At 38.6% G+C, this 10,952-nt stretch overlaps 1 protein-coding gene across 1 annotated transcript in view; it reads right to left on the bottom strand.

Moving 5' to 3' along the window:
* LOC143033015 (uncharacterized) overlaps positions 1-4,640 on the bottom strand; it is a 42,052-nt gene extending 37,412 nt beyond the window's left edge. The window contains exon 1 of the mRNA XM_076198216.1: positions 4,631-4,640. The gene's annotated coding sequence lies outside the window, so the exon portion shown is untranslated. The remainder of the gene's footprint in view (positions 1-4,630) is intronic.
* Positions 4,641-10,952: the final 6,312 nt, after the last annotated feature.

Raw genomic sequence — 10,952 nt, 5'->3', positions numbered from 1 at the left:
GTTGCAAGACACAGCACATCCACAGCAAGGCCGCTTTATTAAATCGGCGATCCCCCCTCTCCGTCCCCTCATGCAGAAAAGGAGATGGGAAGAAATCATTTCGGGCAGCGTCAATTTTTTCTCACACATACTACCTCACCCCCCATCCCCCACCCATTCCACCTCATGCATCACAACATCATCCATATACAACCATTCTCCATTCACCCCTGTCTTCTATCCTCTCCCGTCCTTCCTCAACAGACATTCCCCTCTTCCCCAAAGCCCCTTTCACCCCATCCATCCATCTCATCCTAGGTCGCCCCCTCATGTTCACTCCCTCCACATCTGCCTTCCATATCTCTTTTACTAGTCTTTCTTCACTCATTCTTTCCATGTGTCCAAACCATCCCAATACTCTTTCATCCACCCTATCTCCCAACTCCCTTACCACCCCTGTTCTCCTCCTCACCTCCTCATTTCTCACTCTATCCAGCCTAGTAACCCCCATCATATTTCTCAGACACCTCATCTCAAACACATTCAAACTCCTTCTCTCTTCCTCTCTTATGTTCCATGTTTCTGCCCCATACAGTGCTGTTGGCACAATCACTCCTTCATACAATCTCCTCTTAGCATCCATTCCCAAATGTCTATTCCTCATTACATTTTTTAATCCACCAAAGCATTTACTCGCTTCTCTCAATCTACATTCTACCTCCACCTCCACTCCCCCCTTTCCAGCCACATTCGCACCCAGGTATCTAAAGCTATCCACTTCCTCCAGTCGTTCTCCCTTAATGCTCACTTCCAGTCTGCTGCACCCTTCACTGTCATCTCTTCCCAGCAGATTTCTTTACAATTAAAGTCACCCATTGTGACTATTCTTCCTCCATCTTCCCATATTTTTGTGTTCTCTCTCTCTTCTCATGAAGCCGTTTTAGGAGGCACATAATTTACTACAAACTTCCTGCTCTTTCCATCCCTGTCTTCCACTTCCATCATAATCATCTCTACTCTATTTTTTTCCATATGTGATATTCCTCACATTTATATCCTTCTTAGTCAGAAACATAACTCCACCCCCTTGTTTTACCTCTCTTTTTCTAATCCAACAATTATATGCACCATGTCCTACACTGTTGGGTGGTAGTGGACCTTTCAATTTTATCTCTACAGTTCCCATTATGTCCGATTATTTTTCCTTCAAGTTCATTCAAGCCTGTTATCAAGCAATCTATATTTGTGTAAGACACTTTTAATTTTCTAATACTTCCATCGTGTTTTATGTTTCCCTTCCGGTTTTTTTTTTTTCTGCTATGAACTATTTCCTCACTTTCATATCCACTACTCTCCAATAGACTTTCTTTGTCTGGCTCTGTTCTTTTCTCGTTTTTTCCTTAGCTTCTAGTCTTTTTCTTTTCTCCTCTCTTTCCTCTTTATTCATTTCTTTTTTTATCCATACCTATCTATACTGATCACTTTTTGCTAGTTTCCCTGTTTTTTGTAAGATATTCTCTGCTGTCGTTTGTGACCTGAATTTAACATTAATTGGTCTGGTCTTATATATATTGTATTTCCCTATTCTATATATTTCTTCAATTTCTTTCCCTGTTTCTTGTTCATCCTCTTGAACTACTTCTAATATCTTGTTTACCTTTTCTTTCTCCTCTCTCACTCTTGTAGTCCTATTTGGATTATGTTTCTCTTTCATCCCTAATATAATTGCACATTTCTTTTTGTCCGCTAAGTCTCTTACTATATTCTACTTCTCTCTCATCACTTTAATAACTGTGTCCTTAGAGTGTTCTTTCATCTGTTGTGTCATTATATCTCTAAATTCAATTTTGTTGTTCTCTTGGACTTTTCTCCAACCCTGTGCCTCTTTTGCTATGGACTCTTTATTATCTTATTTTTTTTAATTCCTCATTTTCATCTTTTACTTCTTTTAACTGTCCTTTTCAATTCTTCTATTTCTTTATTCAGGTTTTGGTTCTTCTATAGTTCTTCCAATTTATCAACTCTTTACGTAATCCGTATAAGTTGGCTGAACCTAACCTCCCCAGTGTTCGTTCATTTTCTCTAGTTTTTCCTCTAGACTTGCTAATCGGGGGAGGTTGGCATCCCCTCCCTCATTAAATCCATGGAAATTATTATCTCCACTTTCTATTGTGTTGTTCTTATCTATATCTATAATTTTGGTCCCTTTACTGATATTTTCGACTTCACCTGCGTCGTCTGCAACCCTTTTGTTGACATTCTTTCTGACGTCCGGAGGAGCCCGTTCGTCTCCTTCCTCATTTCCTTTCCATTTTCCTCAGAAGTCCCTCACTTTCTCCTTTTCTTCACCTTCCCATTACACCACGAGCTTTCCCCTTCCCAATTAATACAATAAAGGTACTCCCTCGTCGTTGAGATCGACGAAACTTGAAGTTTTCCTGAATTTCCAAACTTCGCTGTCACTTCGACCGTCGTGTGTGTGTGTGTGTGTGTGTGTGTGTGTGTGTGTGTGTGTGTGTGTGTGTGTGAGTGTGTGAGTGCGTGAGTGGGTGTGTGTGTGTGTGTGTGTGTGTGTGTGTGTGTGTGTGTGTGTGTGTGTGTGTGTGTGTGTCTGTGTGTAATGATGGTAATAACACTCATAACATTTATTCAGAGTACGCATACAAACGCTGCCTGCTTTGTCACAGTCAAGTCAGTGCCGAGAGGAGGTTGGACCCTGCCTCATGTACCCGCAGAAACTGTGAGCCTGTTGGTCATGCAATGCGCGTCGCTCACACGAATCATGGAAACTACCCCCATCGACATATTCATAGTGGGCACATCGTCTATTAAAGTGAATTCCACCGTTTTCCTTCTGAACCCACAACCATCACCGGATGGATTGGGACAAATTTCAACTTATTTACAATTCTGATTGTGGGTTCAGAAGGAAAATGGTAGAATCCATTTTAATAGACTATCTGCCCACTATGAATATTTCGAAGGGTCAATGGGCCCCAGGCATTATATCAAGTTCATTCATTACAAAACGAATTGTTACCAGGTATCATCCCCATCTCCCTGACCCGACCTCTTGTCATCCTCAGGTCAATTGAGTGAGAGTAGTGATATTTACTCCTTCCCTAGTTCCCTTTCCTTTGTAAGAGGTTGCTATTTAAGATAGCATCCTCCTCCCACTTTGTACTACTGAAGAGGATTGCAGTTAGCAATCGAAATATATAGATTCGCTTATTCAACTCTTTCTTTCTTCCGACTGTGGTGTCAGTTGTGATACACATATATATATACCGGTACACTGTGTGTGTGTGTGATTGTGCATGCGTGCATGCGTTTGTGTTTAAGTAGCAGTGTACGTTTATGTTGTCTTTTTAAGTATTTACATTTTATATTAAGGTATGTCCACACATGTGCTCTTGTAGCTTTCGCCATGGGGAGGTGTGTGCGGCAGGAAGCTGCTCTCCGCTTTCCTTCTTCGAGACACAAAGACGCCCTTGTGAATCCTCCCTCCCCGTTCCCATCCCCTTCTTCACCATCCACTTCAATCTCTTTTAGTTTATTCTACTTTCACGAAGTTTATTCCTTTCCCACACTTCACATTCTTTTCACTGCGCCAAATGCATAACCATCTTTACCATCACTATCATCACAGAATATACTGTATAAAGATCATCTATTACTTAGTGGAGGCAGAGAACTCCCAACACATACACATACACACACACACACACACACACACACACACACACACACACACACACACACACACACACACACACACACACATACACATACATATATATATATATATATATATATATATATATATATATATATACACACACACATCCAATTTTGAAAGATAGACATAACTCTACGAGCACAGATTTTCTTTGTATATTTCAATTAGGTAAATACATACATTCATATGTACATACATACATACATACATACATAAGTATATATACATGTGTGTGTGTGTGTGTGTGTGTGTGTGTGTGTGTGTGTGTGTGTGTGTGTGTGTGTGTGTGTGTGTGTGTGTGTGTGTGTGTGTGTGTGTGTGTGTGTGTGTGTGTGTGTGTGTGTGTGTGTGTGTGTGTGTGTGTGTGTGTGTGTGTGTGTGTGTGTGTGTGTGTGTGTGTGTGTGTGTGTGTGTGTGTGTGTGTGTGTGTGTGTATTTATGTGTGTGTGTGTGCGCGCGCGTTTGTTGCTTCTACGCATGTACATGTAACGATATTGTTATACTATCCACAAGAGAGGCACATACCTACAGGAACAGAAATTTCAGGGCAGGCACAAGGAGGACAGAACAACAGTAGGACGAGGAGATCTGAGGGGAGGAAGGGAAAGGGAGAGAAAGAGAACCACAGATCCTTGTATCAAAGAGAGGAGGGGTGCGTGACTGATTGATTTGATTGACCACAGAATGCTGGCACAGCACAATGCGGAGGCATACGCCATACGTACAGATCATGACAATGATGTGAAATGCGAGGAAATGTAGGAGTAAAATAACGACGAGCAACGTCAAAGAAACAGTCTGTCCAGAGGAATGGAAGCAAAGCTGAACTAAGTTAACATGTCGGTTATATGTTATTTTCGACCATTTAAAGCATGACATACTCTGGTAATGATCGTATAAGTTAATACTTACGTGATTTCAATGTCCCTTGCCACCTATGGCATTCTGATTCTTGAAAGAATATTGATCACCACTACTACGATCACAGTTTAGGTTATACTGGCAGACACGAAAGTGGGAAATCGCTGTCTTCGACTACATGCTGCTGTTCAGAAGAATGTTCTTTTCATTGGAAGATAAAGATTTATTTTACGATAACCTATATAAGTATTTCTAGTTGAGTCATCCTCCATGTTTGTTTTAATTTTATATTTGAGGGGGAAATTTAGGGTTTATCAAGAAAGAGACAAATTATATTTGATATTACACTTTAAACCATTTCAGAACTTAGTTACCCATGTAGCAAAACATACTTATTGCCAGAAACCTCAAAGCATTGAAGGATAGCATAGATAGAACATTTTGCTGTTATGTTCATGTCTTAATTTACTATTGATTTGTTCATAAACATTTTATAGTAATCAATGAGTTTATGTATATGAAAAGTACTTATGAAAATGTCTTTTTGGAACAATGCCACAACCTTCTCGGGTCGATGCGCACCAGAGAAAACGAGTTCGTAGCCTAGACAACCTCCGTTCTCTTTCATCAATTTCCATTTTCATTGAGCAAATCTCTCGGCGGGACTATACAAAGCATGTCAATTCTAAACAAATTCTTATGTTTTCATTACTGGTATCATCATCATGATCAATATTACCATCCTTATCATTATAATTAAAAAATAAACAATTTTATATAAATAAGTTTGCGTTGTGACATGACGCAGGAGGGTTGTATTCACCGTGTCCGAGATTTTTTATTTTTCACATAAGCCCAGTCTCAAATTCAAATTTTGTTAGATATCAAAACCCCAGTACGTGGAAAATACATAAATTCATATATTTCTTCTGGTCAGGGTTGTTTAGGGACAGCAAGTTATGACAGTTCGGTATCTTGCATGTGGATGTTGTTGCATTTGAAGATTATATTCATATTGATATCGTTTAGTGTTGATCTGTTGAGGATAGGGTTACAAGTGTTCACTGTTTTTTCGATGGTGGCATTTTTTAGTTAACAGGGAAGTCATTAGGAGGGTACCACGGAAACTATGCTGATATAGTATATGTTGAGTAGCGGTACTTGCACTCACCAATGGGACAGTCAGACTAATATATTACTGGTATTGGAGGATAGTGGTAGAAGGGATTTTTTTTTTTTTCTTTTTTTTTCTTTTCTTTTTTTTTTAGTAGTTGTAGGTTTTGCATAAGGCAATGAGTGAAGTTTGAGCTCCTGAATTGGTAGGGAGAACGTGTGTGATAATGATGAACTGTAGGACTTTCTTGTGTGTGATTCACCATGTTCTTTGGATCACGTGTTGAATTCGTGATCGACAACCATTTCCTTCCCGCAAGAGAGCTCAGAGCTCGTATATCCGATCTATGGGTAACGTTGTAGTCTTACACACACACACACACACACCCAACTCCCCGCCCACGAGACTTGGATCAACGGCTCGAAGCGCAGAGAGATTAATATTTTATCAGCCTTGAGCAGGATTTGAACCCGTATCGCCATAGTGTCAGTCGGGGACTCCACCAACCACGACATCGAGTCGTAATCGTGTAAGGGTGTGTGTGTGTGTGTGTGTGTGTGTGTGAGATTCACCATGGTCTTGGATCACGTGTTGAACTCGTGACCGACAGCCATTTCCCTCCCGGATGAGAGCTCAGAGCTCGTATGACCGATCTATGGGTAATACTGTGACCTTACACGCACTCACACACCCAACTCCCCGTCCACGAGAGTTGGAGTAACATCCCACAGTGCAGCGATACTGACATTATTTCAGCCCTGGGCGGGAGTCGAACCCGGACCGCCGTAGTGGCAGTTGAGAACTCTGACCACAGCGCCACGAGGTAGGTAGATGTGTGTGTGTGTGTGTGTGTGTGTGTGTGTGTGTGTGTGTGTGTGTGTGTGTGTGTGTGTGTGTGTGTGTGTGATAGTGTGTGTGTGTGTGTGTGTGTGTGTGTGTGTATTTACCTAGTTGTATTTATCTAGTTGTATTTTACGGGAAGGGGAGCTATGCTCGTGGGGTCCCGTCTTCATATCTCATTTTATTTAAACTGTTTTTAAATTCATGTATTGTTTTTGCACACACCACTTTCTCATCTAACTTGTTCCAAATGTCTATTACTCGTGGGGAAAGCCGTTCTTTTTTCAGATCTCTTCTATAACTGTCTTGATTTTCTTTCCGTGTCCTCTTGTATTTCTATCATCCCATTTTATTAGATCCTCTCTATCAATAGTTTCTATGCCTTTCATGATTCTATTAATAGTTATCAAATCTCCTCTCTCTCTTCTTTGCTCTAATGTCTGTAGTTCAAGTTTTGCTATTCTCTCATCATATGATAATTTTGAGTGTGTTGGTGCAAATTTTGTAATTGCTCTTTGTATTCTTTCAAGTTTTGTTATACATTTTTTTGTACTTGGTGACCACATCGTTGCTGCATATTCCAATCTTGGTCTTATCAAAGTGATTAGTATTTTCTTCACCATTTCTTCATCCAGGTATGTAAATGCCACTTTGATTGTTCTTATTAAATTATAAGTTTCTCCAAAAATCTTATTTATATGTTTCTCAGGTGACATATTATTCATAATAATGACTCCCAGGTCCTTCTCATTTTCTACTTTTTTTATTCCTTCTTCTCCCAATTTATATGATCCTATTATTCTTTTTTTGCTTTTTCCAAATTCCATTATACTACACTTCTTAGTATTGAACTCCATCTCCCACTTCCTACTCCATTCCCATACTTTATTGAGATCACTCTGTAGTGACTCACAATCTTCTTCCGTGTTCACTTTTTTCAATAGTTTTGCATCATCTGCAAAGAAGCTCATATAACTTTCAATTCCTTCATCCATATCATTAATATATATAGCAAACATTATTGGGCCAGAACTGTTCCTTGTGGAACACCACTTATCACTTCATCCCAATTAGAGTGTTTGTCTCTTATCACCACTCTCATTTTTCTTTCTTGCAAAAAGTCTTCCATCCATTTCAGCAGTTTGCCCTGTATTCCACCTGTAGTTTCTAATTTCTTAAGCAACTTCTTATGTGGCACCTTGTCAAAAGCTTTTTTTAGGTCTAGAAATGCACAATCAGCCCATCCATCTCTTTCTTGTATTATATCTATTAGCCTTGAATAGAAACATATTAAGTTTGTGACGCATGATCGTCCTTGTCTGAATCCAAATTGTCTTGGGTTTAGTACGTTGTTTTTTTCTAAATGCCTTACCCATCTACTTTTGATAATTCTTTCACAAATTTTTGCTATCGTGCTTGTTAGAGAGACTGGTCTATAGTTTGTAGGGTCTTCTTTGTTTCCCCCTTTACTCGTATATATAGGTACTATATTTGCTCTTCTCCAATCTTTTGGAACTTTTCCTTCTTTCAATGAACTGTTTATTATGCTATGTATTTTGTCTGCCAGTTCATTTCTACATTCTCTCAAAATCCAGTTTGCTATTTCATCTGGTCCATGCGATTTTCTGATATCAAGATTACTTAAGTGTTTCATTATTTCATTCTTTGTTACTTCTATTTCTTTCATAGGGGGGACTCTGTCCTCCCATTCGATATCACTAGGTTGTATGTTCTCCCTTGTAAACACCGATTTAAAATGTTTGTTCATAATTTCCGCCATTTCTATTTCCTCTGTGTATTCAACTCCTCCTTGTCGTAGTTTCTCTAAATCTTGTTTGTTTTTCAGTTTGTTATTTACAACTCTGTAAAATAGTTTTGGTTGGTCTTTACATTTTTCTATGACATCTTTTTCGTATTTTCTTTTTTCTTCTCTGCACACTTGTACATATTCATTTCTATAACTAGTATATATTTTCCATTTTTCAGGTCTTTTGTATTTTTTCCATTTTGTCCAAGCTTTGTCTCTTTTGTCTTTTAACTCCCTACAACTTTTGTTGTACCAACACTTTACATATTCTTTTTCTAGCTTTTGTCTTGGGACATACTTTTCCACTCATTCTTTATCAATTCTTGTCAAAACATTCCATTTCTCTTCCACTGTTGTTTCCTCTTTACATAGTCTTTCCCAGCCTTCATTAATTTTCCTTTTCTATATTGTTCCTTTCTTTTTATGTATTTTTCCTCATTTAGTTCCATTTCAACCAATATGTGGTCACTTTTACTTATTGGTGTCTTATATTCAATCTTTTCCACTATTTCAGGTTCTGATGTGATTATTAGGTCCAGTCTCGATGGTTCTTCTTCATTTCTATACCTAGTGTTCTTTTGAATCCATTGCGTCATTGTGTGGTCAATAATCATATCAAGTAGTACATTTCCCCATGAGTCTTCTCCACCCTTTACTGTCATCTCTTCCCAGCAGACTTCTTTGCAATTAAAGTCACCCATTATAACTATTCTTCCTCCATCTTCCATTATCTTATTTAGTGTTATCCTTGTGTCTTCTAACAAACTTTTATGTTCTCTCTCATCCCACGAGGCTGTTTTTGGAGGCACATAATTTATTACAAACTTTCTGCTCTTCCTATCTTCGTCTTCCACTTCCATCATAATCATCTCTACTCTATTTTTTCCATATGTGACATTCTTCACATTTATATCCTTCTTAGTCAGGAACATAACTCCACCCCCTTGTTTTGTCTCTCTGTTTCTAATCCAACAATTATATGCACCATGTCCAACACTGTTGGACCTTTCAATTTTGTCTCTACAATTCCAATTATGTCAGGTTCTGCTACTTCCATTGTATTTTCTGTTCCCCTTCCGTTTTTCTCTGTTATGTAACATTTTCTCACTTTCATATTCACAACTTTCCAATAGAATTTCTCTTTTTCTGTCTCTGTTCTTCTCTCGTTTTTTTTTTTCTTAGCTTCTTGTCTTTTTGCTTTCTCATCCTCTCTTTCCTCTTCGTTCATTTCTCTTTTTATCCATATCTGTTTAAATTGTTCACTGTTTGCTAGTTTCCCTGTTTTTGCTAAGATATTCTCTGCTGTTGTTTGTGACCTGAATTTGATCTTAATTGGTCTGGTCTTATCTGTATTGTATTTCTCTAGTCTATATATTTCTTCTATTTCTTTCCCTGTTTCTGCTCCATCTTCTTGAACTACTTCCAATATCTTATTTACTTTCTCTTCTCCTTCTTTATTCTTGTTGTCCAATTTGTATTATATTTCTCTTCCATTCCCAATATAATTATACATTTCTTTTTATCCGCTAAGTCTCTCACTATATTCTCTTCCTCCCTCATCACTTTAATAATTGTGTCTTTAGTTTGATCTTTTATCTGTTGTGCTACTATATTCTTAAATACAATTTTGTTATTCTCTTGGACTTTTTCCAGCCCTGTACTTCTTTTGCTATGGATTCTTTATTCTCTTTATTATTCATCTTTAATTCTTCATTCTCATCTTTTACTTCTTTTAATTGTCTTTTTAATTCTTCTATTTCCTTAGTTAGGGTTTGGTTCTCCTTCTTTAACTCTTCCAATTTATCAACTCTCTGTGCTATCCTTGTAAGTTGACCAAACCTACTCTCCCAATGTTCGGTCATTTTCTCTAGTTTTTCTTCTAGAGAAATCCATGGAAATTATTTTCACTTTCCATTGCGTTGTTCTTATCTATATTTCTAACCTTAATGCTTTTACTGATATTTTCAATTTCCCCTGTGTCGTCAGCAGACCTCCTGTTTACATTTTTTCTGCTGTCAGGGGGAGCCCGTTCGTCTCCCTCCTCATTTCCTTCCATTTCCCTCAGTAATCCCTCCCCTTTCATTACCTTTCTACTACACCACGAGCTTTCCCCTTCCCTACTAATACAAAAAGGTACTTCCTCGTAGTTGAAATCCACGAAAATTGCGTTTTTTTCCGGAGTTCCAATCTTCGCCGTCAATCCGACGATTGTGTGTGTGTGTGTGTGTGTGTGTGTGTGTGTGTGTGTGTGTGTGTGTGTGTGTGTGTGTGTGTGTGTGTGTGTGTGTGTGTGTGTGTGTGTGTGTGTGTGTGTGTGTGTGTGCGCGCGCGCGCGTGTGTGTGTGTGTTTTGACAGCTAGGAAGTTTGTCAATCACTTCTTGATATGCATTTCTGTTTTATCAACAATTTCTTGTCATTGTTGTGACGATGTTTCTGTCATCTTACTTTATGGCACAACTCATGTTATGATCCCCCACGTGTGATACTACCTAACCTACACTTGATACCTTAGTCCAGGGTTTCTTAACCTGGTGCTCATATGGTTTTAGACGGTGCTCCTTATAGATCCCTAAAATAGTGCTCGCGAGCGTTGCCTAGATTAGGGACTTTC

The sequence above is a fragment of the Oratosquilla oratoria genome, chromosome 1, assembly GCF_046742065.1.
Source record: "Oratosquilla oratoria isolate Oo_2021 chromosome 1, ASM4674206v1, whole genome shotgun sequence".
Taxonomy (NCBI): Eukaryota; Metazoa; Arthropoda; class Malacostraca; order Stomatopoda; family Squillidae; genus Oratosquilla; species Oratosquilla oratoria.
This window is presented reverse-complemented; position numbering and strand designations above follow the sequence as displayed.